We start from the raw sequence: 21989 nt of genomic DNA on the forward strand, positions 1-21989 counted from the left end.
GGGTATAATGAGCATTTTAACCCTACAGGGGCTGGAGGAAAGTATTCACAATTAGGCAGTAAAAAAATGGAAAATTAAACTTTTCCAATAATATATACGTTTAGATTAACCCCTTAACGACATCGGGCGTAAACTTACGCCCGATGTTTCCCCAATCGCTGCGTGTTCGCACACAGCGATCGGGGAAGATGGCCTGCTATAAATCATAGCAGGCCATCTTAGCTTCACGGCACGGGGGGTGGTTAACACCCCCCGTCCTTACGATCGCCGCTATAGGCTGATCAATTCAGATCAGCCAATAGCGGCGATCGGAACCTTTCCGGGTCATCGGTGACCCGATGACCCGGAAAAAAATGGCGGTCGGTGCTGTCCGAGGACGGCACCGACCGCCATTACCTCCGTACATCTCTGACCTGATATCCCGCTACCGTCCCTCACGCAACCTTCGATCCTCCAGTGACCTCCGTCTCCGCTCCCCCCTTGTTCGTACCTCGCACAACCGCCTCCAAGACTTTGCCCGAGCCTCCCCCATACTCTGGAACTCGCTACCCCGACACATCCGTCTCTCATCCACCATCAAGTCCTTCAAAAGTAACCTGAAAACCCATCTCTTCAAACAAGGCTACAACGTACAATAACTCTGCATCACACTTGAATGGCTGCACTTTACCTCCTGTTTCTCTCCCTATACCCCATAGATTGTGAGCCCTCGCGGGCAGGGTCCTCTTCCCCCATGTACCAGTCTGTCTTTTGCCTTCATGTATTGTTTTCTGATCTTGTATTGTTCCTGCCTGTTGCCTATCTATTGTATAGCGCTCTGGAACTAAGGGCGCTTTATAAATAAATAATAATAATAATAATAATAATAATAATAATAATAATAAATAAAAAGTAATGGTGATCGCCGTGCCACCGGCCCGATCACCGTGAACGGCTGGCCGGTACGGGCCGGCCGTTCACGGCGATCGGGCCGGTGGCATGGCGATCACAGTCCCACAAAATAGTAAATACCTGCCCTGGACCCCTCAGCTAGGTAGCTGAGGGGTCCAGAGCAGGTATTTGTACATTACTCACCTGTCCCGGGCTCCTGATCTGCGTCTTCCGGGTTCGCGGCGTCCTCCGTCATTCATTCGGGTCTTCGGCTCTTTCCGGCGGTCCCCATCGGCTTCTCTCGGCTATTTTCGGCTCCAGCATCGGCTTTTTCCGTATTTTGCGCTCTGCTGCCCCCTAGCGGCTGATATGTGTAATACACTTATCAGCAGCTACAGGGATGTTCAGAATGTAGAAAAAGTTTTTTTTTTTTTTTCTATTTTTTTTTTTTCTATTTTCCGCACCCTATGGCCGCTGAGTGTTGATCAGCATCGCACGAAAATGCGCTGCTAATCAGCAACTCCTCCTTTTTGGCGTAGGGTGTTTTTTTTCTATATTCTACTTCCACGGTCTGCTGATAAGTGCCGCACATAAGTGTGGCATTTATCAGCAACTCCTTTGTTGGCGTAGGTTTTTTTTTTATACTTACTGTAAAAAAAACACGTAAAAAACACTACATTACACCACACTACATTGAATAAAGTTTGACACTACACCACTACATACCCCATATACTAGTCCCCGTATAAAGATGACCCCCAGGGTGTTTTCGGCGTCAGAGGGATACATTATTATTGCCTCCGACACCGAAACAGCCAGTGAGGATGAATGGGGGGATCCTTCTTTCCTCCATTCATCCTCATCATCCAGTGACGTGTCTGGGGGTAGCGTAGCGTACGCTGCCCCCCAGACACGTCTTTTCCGCCAGTACCGTCCCAATAAGAGATGACGGTATGGCGGGAATTCTACAAACTCTGTGAGAGTATCTCAGGGTACACTTACAGATTTCGGGTACGTTTACACTGCGGAATGGCGAAGGATAACCCTTTGTGCATTCCGCAGCTGGCACCCGCCGGCGGACTGATGCGGGCGCATGTCTCTACCCGTGTCATAGACTCCATTCTATGCACAGGCGGATTCCGTCGTCCATCCAAAGAATGAATACGTTGGACGGAGAGCATAGAATGGAGTCTGACACGTGTGGAGACGTGCACCTGCATCAGTCCGCTGGCAGGTGCCAACTGCGGAATGCACAAAGGGTTATCTTTCGCGATTCCGCAGTGTGCACGTACCCTTAAAGTGTATGTAGGAAGGGACACCCGAATGCAGCCCCCAGATGCCCCCTCCCCCCCATCCTCGGAACAAGTGGGAAGATCGTCCGGGAACTGATCTTGCCACTGCTGGATAAAGGTCACCACCTGTACGGGGATAACTTTTATACCAGCACCCCCTCTTACGGTCCCTCGCTGCCCAAGCTACTGTAGCTTGCGGCACGATCCGAACATATCAGAAGCAGTAATAGCGCCCTAATATTTAGCAGCCATGGAGCGGACCCAGCACTTCTGGATATGAAGGATCCCGTATCGCACCAGGGCAACATTTTCCAGGTGACGTCCCCCACACTGGAGAACAGGAGACCCCAGAAGAAGTGCAGAGTGTAGCGTAACAGGAGGATCAGGAAGGACGCCATTTTCCAGTGTGACACCTGCCCTGATCCCCCCGGCCTCTGCATACTGGATCGCTCCAAGGCGTACTACACATCATTGGGGTTCCACATTATCTAAATTCTGTCCCTTATTCCTATTTCAGGGGTCAGGTTGATCCAGGGATTATTCTGATCGCCAATATGGAGTCGGGAAGGATTTTTTCCCCTGTGATGAGGCTACTGTTGTCTGCCTCACAAGGGTTTTTTGCCTTCCTCTGGATCAACACAGGTTGAATTTGATGGACACCTGCCATTTTCAACCTTATAAACTAATAATTGGCCTAATACCCCCAAATAAATTAGAATTGTCCCTTTTCCCCAGCTAAATAGGTATGGCCGCCATTCCCATTAGAGGATGCCATGATGCAATTACAAAGCCTCTGTGCGGCCAGGACAGTAGAAACCCCCCACAAGTGACCCCATTCTGGAAACTACACCCCATAAGGAATCTAACAAGGGGGGCAGCGGGGATATGGCCCCCTGGTGACGGCCACATTTGGGACGTGAAAATGAAAAAAATTGCATTTTTTATTTTCTCGACACATGTTCTACGTAAGTGCCTGTCACCAGTGGGGTCCATATGCTCACTGCACCCCTTGTTAGATTCCTTATGGGGTGCAGTTTCCAGGATGGGTTCACTTGTCAGGGGTTTCTACTGTCCTGGCAGCACAGGAGCTTTGTAATTGCGACATGGCCTCCATCCTCCATTCCAGCCTCTAAATGGCGCTCTGTCCCTTTGGTGGCTTGCCCTGTGCCCATATGGCACATTATGCCCACATGTGGGGTATTTTCGTACTCAGGGGAAACTACCCTACACGTTTTGTGTTCATTTTCTTTTTTAACCCCTTGTGGAAATGGAAAAAAGTCAAGGCTAGACCAACATTTAGTGTAACTTTTGTAAAATTTTTACTCTAAATCATTAATCTTGTCATGATTTTTTCATTTTCACAAGGGGTTAAAAAATAAAAAAAAAAAACATTTAATGTGTAGCGCAATTTCCCCTGAGTACGTAAATACCCCACATGTGGACATAAAGCGCCATTCGGGTGCAGGGTAAGCCTCCGAAGGGAAGGAGCGCCATTTGGTCTTTGAAGGCTGGATTTGGATGGAATGGATTTCGAGGGGCCATGTTGCATTTAAAAGGCCCCTGTGTTGCCAAGACAGTTGAAACCCCCCACAAGTGACCCCATTATGGAAACTACACCCCTCAAGGAATGTAACAAGGGGTGTAGTGAGCATATGGACCCCACTGGTGACGGGCACAAATGTGGAACAATGTGGCGTGAAAATGAAATATTACATTTTTTACACTATAATGTTGGTTTAGCCTTGAATTTATCATTTTCACAAGGGGTTAAAAGAGGAAAAAAAAACAAAATGTGTAGAACAATTCCCCCCGAGTCTGTAAATACCCAACATGTTGACATAAAGCGCCATGTGGGCGCAGGGCAAGCCTCAGAAGGGAAGGAGCGCCATTTGGATTTTGGAGGTTGGATTTGGCTAGAATGGATGATGAACGCCATGTCGCATTTACAGAGCCCTTGTGCTTCCAAAACACTAGAAACCCCCCACAAGTGACCCCATTCTGGAAACTGCACCCCTCAGGGAATATAACAAGGGGTGCAGTGAGGATATGGACCCCTTGATGACGGGCACATTTGTGCTATGAAAGTGAAAAAATGAAAATTTTCCCTTTCACGTCACATTGTTCCACATTTATGCCCGTCACCAGTGGGGTCCATATGCTCACTGCCCCCCTTGTTAGATTCCTTGAGGGGTGTAGTTTCCAGAATGGGGTCACTTTTGGGGGGTTTCCAGTGTCTTGGCAGCACGAGGGCTCTGTAAATGCGACATGGCCCTTGAAATCCTTTTCAGTAATATTCAGCTTCCAAAAGCCAATTGGCGCTCCTTCCCTTTGGAGGCTTGTCCTGCGCCCCCTTGGCACTTTATCGCCACATGTGGGGTATTTCCGTACTCGGGAGAAACTGCGCTACACATTTTGTGTCTTTTTTTTCCTCTTATCTCTTTAAGAAAATGAAAAATTGAAGGCTAGAACAACGTTTAGTGTAAAAAATAAATTTTTCTTTTTTCACGCCATATTGTTCGGAAAATCTGTGAAGCACCTGTGGGGTCCAAATGCTCACCGCACCCCTTGTTACATTCCTTGAGGGGTGTAGTTTTCTAAATGGTGTCCCTTTAGGGGTGTTTTTTAGGTTTTGGCACCCCAAAGCCTTTGCCAACCTGAAGTGATACAGTCAAAAATGACCAAATATGGGGGCGTGGCCTGGTTATGGCGCCGAGCGGCAGCACAGTGTGAGAGCTCCGTGTCCACGCCGGCCCTCTCCTTACTAAAAGAGCGTCTTAAAGCCTGTCCCAGCGATTTTCATGCCTCACAGGGCAAGCCGGAGACCTCCGCTACCTTCCGACGCCCTCCCGGGGAGAACCAGAAGCGGCATCCGGAGATTCTTTACACCGGCCTCTCCAGCCAGCAAGCGCGCTGTAGCACCCAAGATGGCCGCCCGCCCTGCTCCAACACAGCGTGCACAGCCCCTGCCCGCTGCGCTCTCACAGGAGCTTCCTGCTATCTTCAGAGATCCGGGCTCCCCGTCCCCCCCCTCCACATCGGGAACGGCTCCTCTCCCAGGGACAGTAAGTGACTCTGTGTCTTTGTCTGGCGCTGACATGGCGGCACTTAGAGAGCACATGGCGACAATCCCCACTAAGCAGGACATGGAGGGATACATAAGCAGAATGGAGGCTGTGTGTAAGACTGAAATTCGGTCCCTGCGCTTAGACCTGGTAGCCCTAACCTCATCTGTGCACACATTAGAGCAAACATCCACCCAGCTGCAGGAGGACCAAAGGTCCCAGCAACAACAGCTAGATCTTCACTCACAGCAGATACAGCAACTGTATGACATGGTGGATGATGCTGAAAACCGGAACCGCCGGAACAATGTACGTGTTAGAGGCATCCCTGAGTCAGTGCCACCAACAGACCTCATGTCAACTTTGCAAGGCTTATTCAACACCCTCCTGAACAGACCGCCCACTGAGCCAATTGAGTTGGACCGGGCACACAGGACACTGGGGCCACCGAGCACCGACCCGAACCGTCCCAGGGACGTGGTGTGCAGGGTTCACTTTTTCACCGTTAAAGAGGACATAATGAGACGGGCCAGAGATAGGGGCACTATAGACTTTGACGGGGCTCAAATTCAGCTGCTGACGGACCTGTCGCGGACTACCTTGGCTAAGAGAAGGGCGCTGCGGCCATTGCTAACTATCCTTCGAGAAAGGAACATTCTTTACTCCTGGGGCTACCCGTTCCAATTGCAGGTGCGACACGACAACCGCAGTCACTGCCTCCGCACCCCAGCTGACCTACCAGAGTTACTTGAGGCGCTCCATTTGCCTTCCATTTCCATTGCGGATTGGCCATCTCTGCCTCCACCGTTGCAAAGGAATACCAGAGCAGCGCCTCGTGCCCCCAGGCCGCGGGCCCCAAGGTCGCGGAGTTCCAGACGTCGACAAAGATCACCACCACCCACGCGGGCAGAGGAATGATGCCAGCAGCCTGACCCATGAGGGATCCTCTATGCTTTTCTCCACGATGCCTAACCACCATTGCCTTACTTACCTCCCCATTGGGACCTTTCCCGCTTACGTCCACTGACCCGCCATGCTCCCGTCAACCGCGGGAAACCGTGACCCATAGGGATAGGACGTGGTCACCTCCCCTGACCACAATGCTTGGACGTTAATGGATGCACCACAAAGCGCTGAGGGGCATCCCCTCCAGAGCCAAAGAGAGCTGTGAAAGCCAATGGGGAGGGGGGGAGACAGACCGGGGGTGGTGGGCACTGGCTTATGTTCCGAGTTTACTAAGTGGCCTGCGCCGGCCCAGGGCTATGCTTGGCATGTGGTTCGTCAGAGCTGCATAAGTAGAGCGCGGCAACATTTTGCACTCATTTGTGTACGGGAGTAGCCCTGTGCCGGTCAGTGCCTTCTCAAGCTCCTGGTTCTTTTGGTTTTATCACTCTTGCCATATCTACTGGAATGTTAATTTGTAAGGATGTAGGGCTGGGGACACCCAGCTGTTTGGTTTTGTTGTTTACTTGTCACATATTTCCAGTCACCTCCCACCTAGTGGATTTAAGACGTGTAAATTGTTACACGATAACTACGGTTAGTTTTTTCCTCTGTCCTTAGTGGACTGAGGCGGACGGCTCTTCTTTAGACCTGTCCTATTTGTGTTGTTTGGGTGCTCTTAGTCTGTTTGTTTTGTATGTACCCTTGTCTAGTGTTTCTTTGTTCTTTGCTCTGTAGCAGTCCTACGGCTCCTTTCTGCTTTTTTCTCACCCCCTCCTTTCTGTCATTCTTTTCCCTTCCAGACCATCCTCCCCTTGACCCTGGGGGACTAACGTGCAATGACCTCCCTAAAGCTAACCTCTCTTAACATTAGGGGCTTTAACAAGCCCGAACGGCGCTCCCAGCTTCTGTACCATCTTCACAAACAACGCACACACATAGTGCTGCTACAGGAGACACACTTCAAGACGGGACACATCCCAGTTATGTCCACACGATATTACCCCCACTGGTACCATAGTACCAATCCGGACGCTAAAACAAAAGGGGTGAGCGTGGCAATCCACAAGTCCCTACCTGCTAAAGTGCTGGACACTCTGATTGACCCTAATGGCAGATATGTGTTTCTCAAACTGCAACTTGCTTCTAAAATATATACTGTCGCTAACGTTTATCTTCCTAACCAAAACCAGGTGCGGGTGGGAACGCTGTATCTGAAGGCTCTGGGGAAGTTCGCAGAGGGCCTAGTCATCACCGCTGGGGACTTCAACCTAGTCCTGGACAGGGCGGTGGATTCCTCTTCAGGCAGGTCCACGTTGTCGTCTTCCCAATCTCGTTCTTTGCGGAGACTCCTGTTCGACCACAAACTTGTGGATGTCTGGAGGGTCCTCCACCCTGGGGTAAGAGACTATACTTTTTACTCCCCGGTTCACAACACCTACAGCAGGATTGACATGTTCCTGGTCAGCCACCATCTGCTGTCCTGGCATCCTCGGACCACTATAGATCCCATGACGTGGGCAGATCATGCTCCGATCACATTGGTGTTGACTCTCCCGGATCCTACCCCTAGGGAGTGGAACTGGAGACTCAACCCCAGTCTCCTGAAGGATGTAGCCTGCCAAGCTGACATTAAGAAGGCGATAACAGACTTCCTCAGTGTCCACGCTAATGATGACACCCCCCTCCCGGTACAGTGGGAGACACTTAAATGTGTGCTTAGAGGGGTCCTGATACAGAACGGGGCACGCTTGAAAAAGGCGTATCTGGCCAAAATGACGGAGCTTCTCTCCAAAATACAAGCGATTGAACTATCCCACAAACAGACGCAACTCCCACAAGACCTAGCGACACTTATAGACCTTAGGGGTCAGCTACAGCGACTGGTCGACCAGAAACACGCGAGGTTTAGGGAAAGGACTAGAAGATTCTTTTATGAGTTTTCCAACAAGTGCGGGGCTCCCCTGGCGCGACTGCTACATCCAAAATTGTCCCAAACTTATGTGCCATCCATTACCTCATCACAACATGGGACACGCCATGCCCCGATGGAAATTGTGGACACCTTTAAGCAGTTTTACCACTCCCTCTACAACCTGAAGGGCCCCCTGGCAGATATGCCTGAGGACACCTTTAAGACCAAAGTGGACCACTATGTGCGTTCCACACCCCTGCCAACTTTGCCGGCGGAAGTGGTTTCAGACCTGGAGACGCCATTCACTGTCACTGAACTTACTCAGGTTATTAAGCAGACTCCTACTGGCAAAAGCCCTGGCCCGGACGGGTTCACGGCACAATTCTACAAGCTCTTTGCAACGCTGCTAGCGCCCTTTATGACTAAAGCCTTTAACTCTGTATCTTCAGCCTGCCCCTTTCCCGCCCAATCTCTTATGGCCACGATAGTGGTTATACCTAAGCCGGGTAAGGACCTATCCACCTGCGCTAACTATAGACCCATATCGTTGATCAATGTCGACATCAAATTGTTCTCTAAGATAATTGCCAACAGATTGGGCCCCCATTTGCCTGGGGTCATACACACCGACCAGGTGGGATTCGTTCCCCGTAGGGAAGCGCGGGATAACCTGAACAAGACACTTTTACTAGTGTCCCATGCTAGAAGGTCCGGTGTGCCTGCCTGCTTAGTCTCGGTTGACGCTGAAAAAGCTTTCGACAGAGTACACTGGACCTTTCTACAAGCCTCTCTGAGACAAGTGGGGCTGGGGCAAGAGCTGCAGAACAAAATTGCTGCCCTATACCATAACCCTACGGCCAGAGTAAAGGTCAATGGAGTATTCTCCCTTCCATTCACCATCGCGAACGGGACGCGCCAGGGGTGCCCACTATCCCCGATGCTCTACGTGCTAGTAATGGAGCATCTGGCAGTGGCTCTTAGAGCGTCATCTGCCATCTCTGGGATCAAAACCTCACGCTCTCATCATAAATTGGCCCTCTACGCAGACGACCTGCTAATGTATGTGACGCAACCGCTTATCTCGTTCCCTGCCATTCTTAAAGAATTTGACCGATTTGGTCAAGTCAGTAACTTCAAAGTTAATTACACTAAAACAGAGGTTCTCAACATATCCCTACCTGACACGCTGACAGCTCATCTGCAGAGCTGCTTCCCCTTCCGCTGGCAAACACAGGCGATTAAATATCTAGGGGTCTGGGTGCCCATGGACTTGGGTACTCTATTTTCACTGAATTACCTGCCCCTCTTAGCTCGCACCAAGTCTGACCTTGCCAACTATGACAAAACCCAATTATCTTGGTTTGGGAGGATCAACGCCATCAAAATGGACGTGCTGCCTAGGTACTTATACATCTTCCAAGCGCTTCCCCTCACAGTCCCAGCCACATTTTTCAAACAATTAAAGAGCACATTGAGGAGGTTTGTTTGGGGCCCGGTCCGGCCGCGCATTAAACTCAAGACACTCACTAGGCACAAACTCAACGGCGGGGCGGGCCTCCCAGACTTCTCTATGTACCATAAAGCTGCCATCCTCTTGAGAGTAGTGGACTGGTTCCATAACGCTACTAACAAGCAATGGGTGACGATAGAGCGGGAACTCTCGCCTATTCGGCTGCGCTCCCTACCTTGGGTCCTCCCAATACATCGCCCACGGCTTGACGCCTTCCCATACCTGACCAGGTGTTTTTTACAAACGTGGGATAAAGCACTACTCTCTCTCTCGGTTTCCCACCGGGTTGGAATTATGAGCCCACTATTTGACAACCCGGCCTTTCCACCAGCGTGTGGAAGGGAGCAGTTTCTGGGTTGGTTGGAATCCGAGGATGCCAGGATACAGCAGGTCCTGGGATCGGGCGCGACTCTCCCGCCACTCTCTACGCTTCAAGGGGCCTGCCCGGAGAGACCATTGTCATGGTTGGAATACGTACAGTTACAGGCCTTCTTGAGGGCTGCCTTTCCACATGGCCTCCTAATATCCACGCCCACGAACTTGGAGGCGCTCCTTTTGGAGTCCTCCCCACCGGGGAGGACACTCTCCCAATTGTATCAGATACTTCTCTCGGCTGATGCGGACCCCGAGCCTTCATATATAGCGGCATGGGAGGCGGATTTGGGGGTGTCCCTCTCGAGCTCGGACAAGCAAAAAATATTTATGCTGACCCATAAAATGCCGGTGGCTTGTCTAGCCCAGGAGAAAAATTTCAAACTCCTTACCCGGTGGTACAGGTGCCCCCGACTCCTGCACCAATGTTACCCTGGGGTTTCCGACCAATGCTGGAGATGTGAGAGAGACGTTGGTTCGATGGTACACATCTGGTGGAGCTGCCCAGTCCTGAAACCGTTTTGGGACGCCATCTTTGAGATTTTTACCCAGGTGACTGGGAAATCGGTGGCCCCGTCGCCTGGTCTGGCCCTGTTGTCTTTAATCCCGGGACCTTCCTCTGCTGTTAAAAAAGGGCTCTTGCGCCACTTCTTGACAGCCGCCCGCATGATAATACCGCGGCACTGGAAGTCGCCCACCCCGCCCTCCGTGGCAGAATGGGTCACTGAGATGGACTTGCTGCATCGCATGGAGATTTTGACAGCAGAGGAACACTCACGGGGCACTGGGGTGGACCGCCTGTGGCTGGCATGGACGTCCTTTAAAGAGGGTCCCCTTTTTGCTCAGTGGTTACAATAGGGTCTGAGAGGCCTCCCGTTGACACGATGGTCCTATGGGATGTCGCGACCGTCGTGACTGTGCCCCCAGGGAGCTTTTGGAGCTTCCCCCTGTCCTTCCTTGCCCTCTTTCTCTTTGTTCGTCTCTTAGGCTTTTTCTTTCTACTGTTGTCTTGTGTGTTTTATGTTCATTGTTGTTCATCAGTGTCTGGATATATGGATGTTATTCATCTGAGGGGTGTCCCATAGTTTGTAAAGATTTCACGACAGCCACACGCCTCCCTGTAAGTACATCACTTGGGATGAGAGGTCGAGAGAGGGAATGGAGCTATGTAATGAGCTCTCATTGTATTAGTTTCTTTTTGCTGGGAGAGACACGTGACTCTTGTTGGTTTAGGGACACCTCACTTATGGAGTTACTTTAGACTGATAACCGTTATTATGCTACAACCCGTTGTGATGCTGATACTTTTGTAAGTCAATGTGCTTGTTTACTCTTTTTGATGTTCAATAACTTGGAAAACCTAATAAATATTGATTTACCAAAAAAAAAAAAATGACCAAATATAACGGAGGCGTTGAAATTCACTAGGTGCTCCTTTGTATCTGAGGCTTGTGGTTGCGTCAAATAGCGCAATAGGGCCACATATGGGGTATTTCTATAAACTGCAGAAACGGGGCAATAATAATTGGGGTGCATTTCTCTGGTAATAGGTTTATAATTATGAAAAATATTGGATTACAATAAAATCTCTGCACAGAAAATTAAAATTTTCAAATTTCTTACACACTTAGCTTTTATTTCTGTGACTCCGCTAAAGGGTTAAAACACTTTCTGGATGTGCTTTTGCAGAGTTTGGGGGGTGCAGTTTCTGAAATGGGGTGCTTTGTGGGGCTTTCTAACATACAGGCCCCTCAAATACACTTTAAACCTGAACAGATCCCTAAAAATATCTGATTTTGAAATTTAACTGAAAATTTGGAAATTTGCTGCTAATGTTTTAAGCTTCCTATTGTCTAAAAAAAAATGAAAGATAGTTTAATAAATGCCGCCAACATAAAGTAGACATGTTGCTAATGCTATTTAATATATAATTTATGTGGTATAACCACTTTCTCTATACGCAAAAAAGTTTCAAAGTTGGAAAAATGCATTTTTTCACATTTTTTCACATTATTTGTTTTTTTTTCATAAAGATTTGTTATGAGTATCGACTCCAATTTACCAGAAATGTGAAGTACAATATGTCACGAGAAAACAATCTCAGAATCAGCCGGATAGGTAAAAGCATCCCGAAGTTATTAATGAATAAAGTGACACTGGTCATATTCATAAAATTTGTCTCTGTCATTAAGGCCATTTCAGGCTCTGTCCTTAAGGGGTTGAAGTTTCTTATTTTTAAAAGGAACATGAGAGAAAAAGCACTCCAAAATTTGTAACGCAGGTTCTCTTGAGTACAACGGTACCCCATATGTGGGCGTAAACCACTGTATTGCCAGACAGCCGGGCTCAGAAGGAAGGGAGCGCCAATTAGCTTTTCCAATGCAGATTTTGCTGAAGAAGTTTCTGAGCGCCAGGTGCGTTTGCAGAACCCCTGTAGTGTCAGCAGAGAGAAACCCCCCCATAAGTCACCCCATTTTGGAAAGTGCACCCCTCAAAGAATTCATTTTGGTGTTTGGTGACCATTTTGACCCCACAGGTATTACAGGAAAGTATTCAAAAGAAGACAGTAAAAATGAAAAACTTTAATTCTTCCAATAATATGTTCGTTTAGTTTGAAATTTCTCAATTTCACAAAGAACAAGAGGAAAAAGGACCCCAAAATTTGTAACGCAGGTTCTCTTGAGTACAATGGTACCCCATATGTGGGCGTAAACCACTGTATGGGCACACAGGAGGGCTCAGAAGGGAAGGAGCTCCAATTAGCTTTTTCAATGCAGATTTTGCTGCAAAAGTTTCTGAGCGCCAGGTGCGTTTGCAGTGCCCCTGTAGTGCCATCAGAGTAAAATCTCTCCATAAATCACCCCATTTTGGAAAGTGCACCCCTCAAAGAATTCATCTTCGTGTGTGGTGACCATTTTGACCCCACAGGTATTGGAGGAAAGTATTCAAAAGTAGACAGTAAAAATAAAAAACTCGAATTTTTCCAATAATATGTACCTTTTGTTGGAAATTTCTCAATTTCACGAGGAACAGGAGATAAATGTCACCCCAGTTTATGTAACGCAGGTTCTCCTGAGTAGAACGGTACCCCATATGTGGGCATAAACCACTGTATGGGCACACAGCCAGGCTCAGAAGAATAGATTTCCCCCAAAAGTCACCCCATTTTGAAAAGTGCACCCCTCAAATAATTCATCTTGGGGTGTGGTGACCATTTTTACCCCACAGGTATTAGAGGAAAGTATTCAAAATTGGCCAGTAAAAATGAAAAACTCGAGTTTTTCCAATAATATGTTGGTTTAGTTTGAAATTTCTCATTTTGACGAGGAACAGGAGAGAAAACGTACCCAAAAATCTGTAATGCAGGTTCTTTTGAGTGAAACGGTACCTCATATGTGGGCATAAACTACTGTATGGGCACACAGCAGGGCTCAGAAGGGAAGGAGCGCTAATTTACTGGAGCAAAATCGCAGCTAGTAATGGTTATTAGAATAGCACAGTTACTAAAATAAAATAAAAAAAATGAGATTACAGGTAATGTGGGGTGGTTACGGACCATCTGGTGTGGTTATGGGCAACCTGAGGTAGTTACAGGTAATCTGGGGTGGTTACAGACAACATGGGGTGGTTACAGGCAATGTGGGGTAGTTACGGGCAACGTGTGGTGGTTATGGGCAACTTGTGGTGGTTACGGGCAACCTGCAGTGCTTACAGACAATCTGGGGTGGTTACGGGCAACGTGGGGTGGTTTCAGGCAATGTGCGGTGGTTACGGATAAACTGAAGTGCTTATAGGTAATCTCGGGTGGGTACCTGTAAGGTGGCATGGTTACCGCAATCTGGAGGGGGTCATTGGCAATTTGGGGTGGTCAGAGGCAACGTGCGAAGCTTACAGGGTGGTTACGGGCAACGTGGGGTGGTTTCGGGCAACCTGCAGTGCTTACAGACAATCTGGGGTGGATATGGGCAACGTGAGGTGGTTACGGGCAACCTGCAGTGCTTACAGACAATCTGGGGTGGTTACGGGCAACATGGGGTGGTTACGGACAATGTGGGGTGGTTATGGATAAACTGAAGTTCTTATAGGCAATCTGGGGTGGGTACCTGTAATCTGGCATGGGCACCGCAATCTGGAGGGGGTCATTGGCAATTTGGGGTGGTCAGAGGCAACGTGGCGTGGTCAGAGGCGCCGTGGTCAGAGGCGACGTGTGGTGGTCAGAGGCAACGTGTGGTGGTCAGAGGCAACGTGCGGTGGTCATAGGCATTGTGGCGTGGTCAGAGGCAATGTGCGGTGGTTACGTGCAATCTGGGGGGTTACATGTAATCTGGCGTTATTACGGGGAACCTGGGGGGGGGTTCATAACCAGCCAGGACGCCGAGGAGGAAGGAGCTCCAGGATCAGGTAACGTATAAGGGGTGTGGGGGGGTGTGGGGTGACTGGGGGACGGGGGTGACTGGGGGGGTGGGGGGGCGACTTGGGTGGTGGGGGGACATCACTTTTTATCCCCTGTCACCAATCATTCATGGTGGCAGTGGATAAAAGTGCTGGGATGCACATGGCACAAGCGATCAGCGGTATATAGTATATACCACTGATCGCTTGTACTGAGACCCCACAGGGGGGTCCCCGATCACTGCCCCATGCTCTCCGCTACCTCCGGTGGCGGAGAGCATGGGGCTTTCATTCATTTTAACTTTTCCATCGCTGTGAACAGACATTAGTCGGTTCACAGCGATGGCGACGGCCATCTTGGAAATGATGGCCGCCGGGGGAGGGGGGTTAGTGATCGCCCTACTAGGGGGGGGGGGGGGGCTGATCTGAGGTCTGGGGGACACTTATTTCATCTCCCCCCGCCGTGGATTCACGGCAGGGGGTGATGAAAGGCGGCGGCGGCACCAGTAATCCCGTTTAGCTGGGGGGATGGGGTGGGGGCCGTCCCGGCTCCGCAGCCTTATTCTCTGCCATTGCCATGAAAAGCTGATGGCAGTAGAATAAGGACCCTTAGTGACCGCCGTAAAAAGCCGTATCGGCGGTCACTAAGGGGTTAATGTATATTGCAAAAATTCTTATGACCTAAGCTAACTAAAACTGAATGTTCAATATATTTTATAGTTACGCTTTAAGTTGCATGGAAAATTATAACTAGTGATGAGCAAGTAGTAAAATGCTCGGGTGCTCGTTACTCGAGTCGAATATCTCCCGGTACTCGGGTGCCCGTTTCAAGTAACGAACCCCATTGAAGTCAATGGGAAACTCATGCATTTTTGCAGGGGACCCAAGTTCAGTGTGGGGAAGGTCATGTGAAAACCTGTCAACCTCAGAAAATGATGGAAACACCAGGGAAATGGACAGAAAACAGCAGAAGCAGCATGCATGGATGCCTCTGGGGCTGCCTAATCACACCATTATGCCTAATGCTGGTCAACAGCCTGGTTAAAAACTCTGCCTGACACAGCATGGCAGTTAGAACACAGGTAACCAATAAAACAGAGGTAGCATATGATGGACCACCCAAACATTTTGCCTGACACAGCATTGCAGTGAGAACACAGAGAACCATTAAAACAGAGTTAGCATATGAAGCACCCAAAAACTTAGCCTGAAACAGCATGGCAGTGAGAACACAGTAAACCATTCAAAGAGAGGGAGCATATGAACCACCACAAAATTTAACTTGACACAGCATGGCAGTGAGAACACAGTGAAACATTTAAACACAGGAAGCATATGAACCACCCCAAAATGTAGCATAACACAGCATGGCAGTGAGTATACAATATGTGGTATAAAATCTGGTGGTGGCTGTTTCTATACACTTTGTGACACCCCCTTTACACTGAGCAAGCAGTAGTGAACTTAGATATGCCTTGTGTAAGAAATCAGAAAATATACTAGTGGTCCCACTAGTTTTTGGGAGGGTGTGGTATACAATCTGGTGGTGGCTGCACCTATACACTCAGTGACACCCCCGTAAACAGGGCAATTAGCAGTGAGATTGGGTTTAGATGGAGTTAGAAATACAGAAATAAGTAAATATACTTGATTTCAGTGTCACACTAGTATTTGGAGGCTGTCGTATAGAGTCTGTGTATAAGTGGTGGTCTATGGCACCTGTTACACAGGACAGTAAGCAGTGAAGTTTTATGCAGGTGTACTACAAATCACAGCAATACAATCTACGACAGCAGCACCACCAGCCACAAAATAATAAAAGAGTACTGAGCACTTCTTAGGGGTCTGTATGCAACACCTAATGTCCCCTTTCTGCCAGCAGCCGATCACCACAATGTGCTGCTAAAATCGTGGTAGCTGCACTGCAAGTCCCAGCCAGAAGTCTGTAGTAATACAAATTAAAAACAATTTGAAGCTGTTTGGTTGTTTCGCTAGTATTCCCTGCCTACTGGAACACTAATTCCCTCCCTAACGCTCTCCCTGACCAGCAGCAGCTCTGTCTCTAATCTCATTCAGCATACGTCTGAAGCGGTGGCCATGATTTTTATATGGCAGAGTCATCTGATCTGGCCACCCAATCGCTGCTATCAACATGTATGGTTCCCACGTCATCGCAGGATGTACCAGAGTCTCATGCATGTTTATTGGCTGAGAAAATGCGCTCAAATTTATAGGAAAAGGATAATGAGATTTTCTCGAGTATCGCGAGATGCTCGTCCGAGTAACGAGTACCATCGAGTGAATTGCTGCATATTAGGCTGTGAACTCGCTTCATTTTGCGAAGCAAATTAGCAGGGATTTGTTTAAAAAAATCACTTAACATGGCGGGCGCACATGTTAGCTTTCAGGACTGTCACTGGTCGGGTAAAAGGGATTAACCATAATTCCTTGCATCCGTCCAATCAGCTGCAGGCCCCTCTATGATGTCAGCACCCCTCCCTCCTCTATATAAGTGATATGCTTCCTGGATTCCCATGTGTGTATAGTGGAGATTAGGTGGAAACAGACAGTGAGAGCAGAGCAGAAAGACAATTAAAGCGATAGGAACACAGAGGATATGAGGGTGGAGCGTGGGTTGGTTTTGGGTGATTGTCTGTTGAAGTTGTTAAGCCAGTATCCAGTTTACCAAGTAACTGGGTGCCGGTTGTGCTTTATACTTAGTCACCAGGACCAGTGAAGGCAAAGTCTATATTACTGACTGCTGGGCACATTAAATCCATAATGTGTTATACCAATTCACTTGGATCAGTGACTTGCGTATTTGCCTTCCAGACTTAGTGGGCACAATCAACTGAGAGTGTGTTCTACCAATTCACTGTGATCAGTGAATTGAATGTCTATCTTCAAGACTTAGTGGGCACACTCAACTTATAGTATGTTATACCAGTTCACTTTCATCAGTGTCAGAATGGTCCACAAGAGGGCCCCTAGCTTTAGAACCTGTACTAACAATAACTGACATGTCGTTTCTAACTGGTTCTTCATTGGCCCTCAGTTATTTCCTCTGGTGGTCCCCAATTATCCCTAAAAATATACTAAAATGCTTGGGTGCTTGTTACTCGAGACGAGTATTTCCCGATACTCGAATGCTCATTTCGAGTAACAAACCCCATTGAAGTCAATGGGAAGCTAAAGCATTTTTGCAGGGGACCCAAGTTCGGTAGAGGGAAGGTCGTGTGAAAACCTGTCAACCTCAGAAATTGATGGAAACACAACGGAAATGGGCAGGAAACAGCAGGGGCAGCATGTATGCATGCCTCTGAGGCTAATGGAACCATTATGCCTATTTCTGTGCAACAGCCTGCTTGAAACAAAGGTAGGCATATGGACCACCCAAAAACTCAGCCTGACACAGAATGGCAGTGAGCACACAGAGAACCATTAAAAGTGAGTGAGGAAGCAAGTGAGCCTTCCAAAAAATTGGAGTGAGGCCAGGGGCTGGGATTTATAGTGGACATGAACCTAGCTGCTGACAGCTAACTGGCTAGGCCAGCTGTCAGTCACTATCAAGGGTACACCTGATGCCGATTGACCGGGGGTGGTAAGGCCCAGACAATGGCTACACACAAAAAAAGATAAAAAGATAAACAGCTGGCTGCTTGCCGGGGACACAATCAGTGGGCTCCCTGCAACCGCAGAATTTGACTTTGACTGTAGCAGTTGGAGTAACATTCCCTGCACCTCTCCCCCCACCGCTGTTTTAATTTTCAATTTGACTTTGACTGTAGCAGTTGGAGTAACATTCCCTGCACCTCTCCCCCCATCGCTGTTTTGATTTTCATTTTGAATTTGACTGTAGCAGTTGGAGTAACATTTCCTGCATCATGTGATGTTCATGGGGTATGGCTGTCTTAGCATAATACTAACATAACTGCAGAACTGATGTGGCTCAGGCATCCTGGTTTTAATACCTTGAGGATCTGGCAATTGTCTCATGCAAAGACATCATCACTTGAGGTCCTGCCGTTCTAAATTATGTGCTGCTCAACAACTAGAATTGTTATTTGCTTCTTTAGTTTGAGCAGGGTCTGATTTTTTTTTCCTTTTTCCTCTTTTGTTTTGTTATCATTTTATGCCAGCAGACAGACACAGGTCTGTATACAGACACACACTTAAGAACAGAATACTGACAAAGTTTTCCACTCGGTTTAAAAATTGTAAGAAAAATTGGCAAGGTCAGCTTCCTTCATTTTATTTACCCTGTTTTTGAAAGGCAATTTTCTGCCATGTTCTGCCCCTTCACAGCCAGAGGAGTATGTATCTCCTTACAGTGCAAGAATCTGCAGGCCCCTGTGGCAGGGAATGGGCAGACAAAACCAATAATCCACTCTTAAGGAGAAAGATTTTTCCGATTTTGTGTATCACTGAGCCTCATCTTTCCAGAATGAGCAAAACACTGTGCAGTCTTTGTTACGATTTTGTAATAAATTTGTAGTAAATGTGCTCAGACTCAGGGAAGGGTCCAGAAAAAAGTTCCTGGGAGCATGGTGGTGGTGGTGGTGGATCTGTATCCCTTTCCCTGGAGGGGCCAGGCTGTGGGGAAGGAGGCTGGGCTGCTGGAGCAAGGGTTCCACTCCCTTGGGTAGCGTAGGTGGACTGCGTGGAAGACTGGGTGGTGGATAAGTTAATGGACACATTATCTGCTATTCACGTGATCACCTGTTCACACTGCTGCGGTTTCAATATAGGTCTACCATGAGACCCTGTGAGTTGGTCAAAGAAGCTAGGGAGTGCAAGTCTGCAGTGTGCCACTGCTACCTGCTTAACAGGTGCTGCTGTGTCACCCTGCCCTGAACCACGCCCTCTGCCAACTGCATCGCTTGGAACCCCACACCCTCGTCCTCGACCATTACCCCTGGGTTTCACCATTTTATGGACACTGCACAGTATGGAACTTAGATAGGCCTTGCGTATGAAATACAGAAATTAGGAAAAATACTTGTGGTCCCACTAGTTTTGGGGGTCTGTGGGATACAATCCAGTAGTGGCTGCACCTATACACACTCTGTGACACCCCCTCACAATGAGCAGTGAAGTTCTATACAGGTGTACTACAAATCCCAACAACAATAGAATGTAGTACAGCAGCACCACCAGCCACAAAAACAAAAAAGAGTACACTGAGCACTTCTTAGGGGTCTGTATGCAACAACTAATGTCCCCTTTCTGCCAGCAGCCGATCACCACAGTGTGCTGGTGAAATCGCGGTAGCAGCACTGCAAGTCCCAGCCAGCAGTCTGTAGTAATACTATTAAAAAAACGATTTGAAGCCTTTAAAATAGCTGTTTGTTTGTATTGCTAGTATTCCCTGCCTACTGGAATTCTAAATCCTACACTGACGCTCTCTATGAGAAGCAGCAGCTCTGTCCCTGATCTCTTCCAGCATACGTCTGAAGCAAGAACTACCGGCCGCAATTTTTATATGGCAGGGTCATCTGATCTGGCCAACCAATCACTGGTATCGACATGTATGGGTCCCACGTCATCGCAGGATGTACCAAAGAGTCTCCTGCATGTTTATTGGCTGAGAAATAGCGCCCAAACTTACATGAAACGAATGATGTGATATTCTCGAGTATCGCGAGATGATCGTCCGAGTAATGAGCACCATCGAGTACCCTAATGCTTGATCGAGTACCAAGCTCAGACGAGCATGCTCGCTCATCACTACTGTTAAGCTGATCACTCTTTATAACATTCTGGATTATATGCAAATTACCATTTTAAAAACTGAAGCAGTGGACTTTGTAAAAATTAATATTTGTATCATTCTCAAAACTTTTGGCCATGACTGAACAGCCCAAAGCCCCCCCCCCCCCAGCACAACTACAGCCCTAGCCTACCCTAGAACAACTACAGCCCCCCCCCCCCAGCACAACTACAGCCCCAAGCCCTACCCCAGCCCCTCAAACAAGTACAGCCCCCACACAACTACAGCCCCAAGCCCTCCCTCGGCCTCCCACACAACTACAGTCCCCAGCCTCCCCCCAGTTCCGGGTGACGTCATGCTACGCCACCGCCAGGGGGGCAAGCACACAGCACTGACCCGCAAGTATCAGCCAATCATCTGGGTAAGTTGACATGTATTTAATTTGCTCTGTATTTGATGTTGTGGAGTTTAGGTATTTATATTGATGAAATCGGTGGCATAAAATCTTCAAAAGATTAATGGCGCATTCACTTGCCATGTAGATTAAGGATGCTATGGAGCATGAAGCTGTGTGCCAGCTTTGGAACTCTGGCTTTCGGTTCTCTGCCAATCAGTGACTGATGAGCTAACATTTCCCATGTTAAAGCATGCTTAAGTTATTGTGTGTTTGTTAACCCCTAGATGACCAAGGACGTACCGGTACGCCATGGGTGCCTGTCCCCAGACGACCCAGGGCATACCAGTAAGTCCATACCTACAAAGCACGCTCTGGAGCGGAGGTGGGGGCCGGCTGCAGTGATCCGATGTGGTGACCCTTCCGTCCTCCAAGCGCACCTCTCATACTATTTAGATATAACACTATTCCTCCTTCCACTTCCCTTCTAATCTTCTTTTATTATTCTTCCTATCCTAAGACTGATAATCTAGGTCCCCCCTCCGGCTCGGGGCGCAGATGACCTGAGTTATAAAATTTTGATGGATCATGTTTGTCACAAAAAATATAGGACCGGGCTACGGGGAAGCGTTTAACAACACTTAGTAAAAGCAGGAGTAGGCCATATTAGGGAGAAAGATAAAGCTAACTTTCCTATTCCAACGCCTTTCTTTTAACATATATAGTCTCAACTTTCCTTAACTTTTCACCAAGCTTGATTCACTTTACTTTACCTACACACATTACCCATACCTCTCTCGAGAATCCAGGCCCCTCTCCTGGCCTGTCAACCCCAGAGGTAATTTTAATTTATTCCACCACACGCACCAGTGATAAGTCCCACATCTATTATGCAGTCCATACCACCTTACCGATCTAATTCCGCTCCCCCCTCTCACATTGGGCAGAACCAATCAAACCGGCATCATTCATCTCAGGCTTGGCAATTATCCTTTCTTTTCCCTTCTTACTTGAGAAGCTATTTTATGTTTATACTATCTATCCCACTATAACCCTTTTCCTATTATAATTTTCCAGATTCCAAATCTAAAATGGACAAACTTACCTATGGTCTCCATCTGCACACTCGGCACAAAGAGGGGCATCCCTTCTCACCTATCTCTCCCTCCCTACCTCCTAATATCAATCCAAATATGTGCGTCTGAGAGAATGGAATAGCCACCCCCCCCCCCCCCCTTACAATATATATATAAAAAAAAAAATATATACTGTATATATTACTTCTTTACTATTTCGGCCAAATTTCCCAAATCTTTAATACAATAACTTTTATCTATCCACATGCCATTGCATACTTTATTTTATCCTCCCCTACCCCAATAATCACTCCCTTTGACCGGTTTGAGGGGAAAAAAAAAACCTAACCTATATATTTTTCATAAAATTTTACAGAATTTTTTCATTCCTGAAATGTTGAGGGAAGCGGTGACATCCACTTCTTCACAATTTGCAATCTTGCTATGAATAAAC

This window comes from Dendropsophus ebraccatus, chromosome 7, assembly GCF_027789765.1.
Source record: "Dendropsophus ebraccatus isolate aDenEbr1 chromosome 7, aDenEbr1.pat, whole genome shotgun sequence".
In the NCBI taxonomy this organism is placed as follows: domain Eukaryota; kingdom Metazoa; phylum Chordata; class Amphibia; order Anura; family Hylidae; genus Dendropsophus; species Dendropsophus ebraccatus.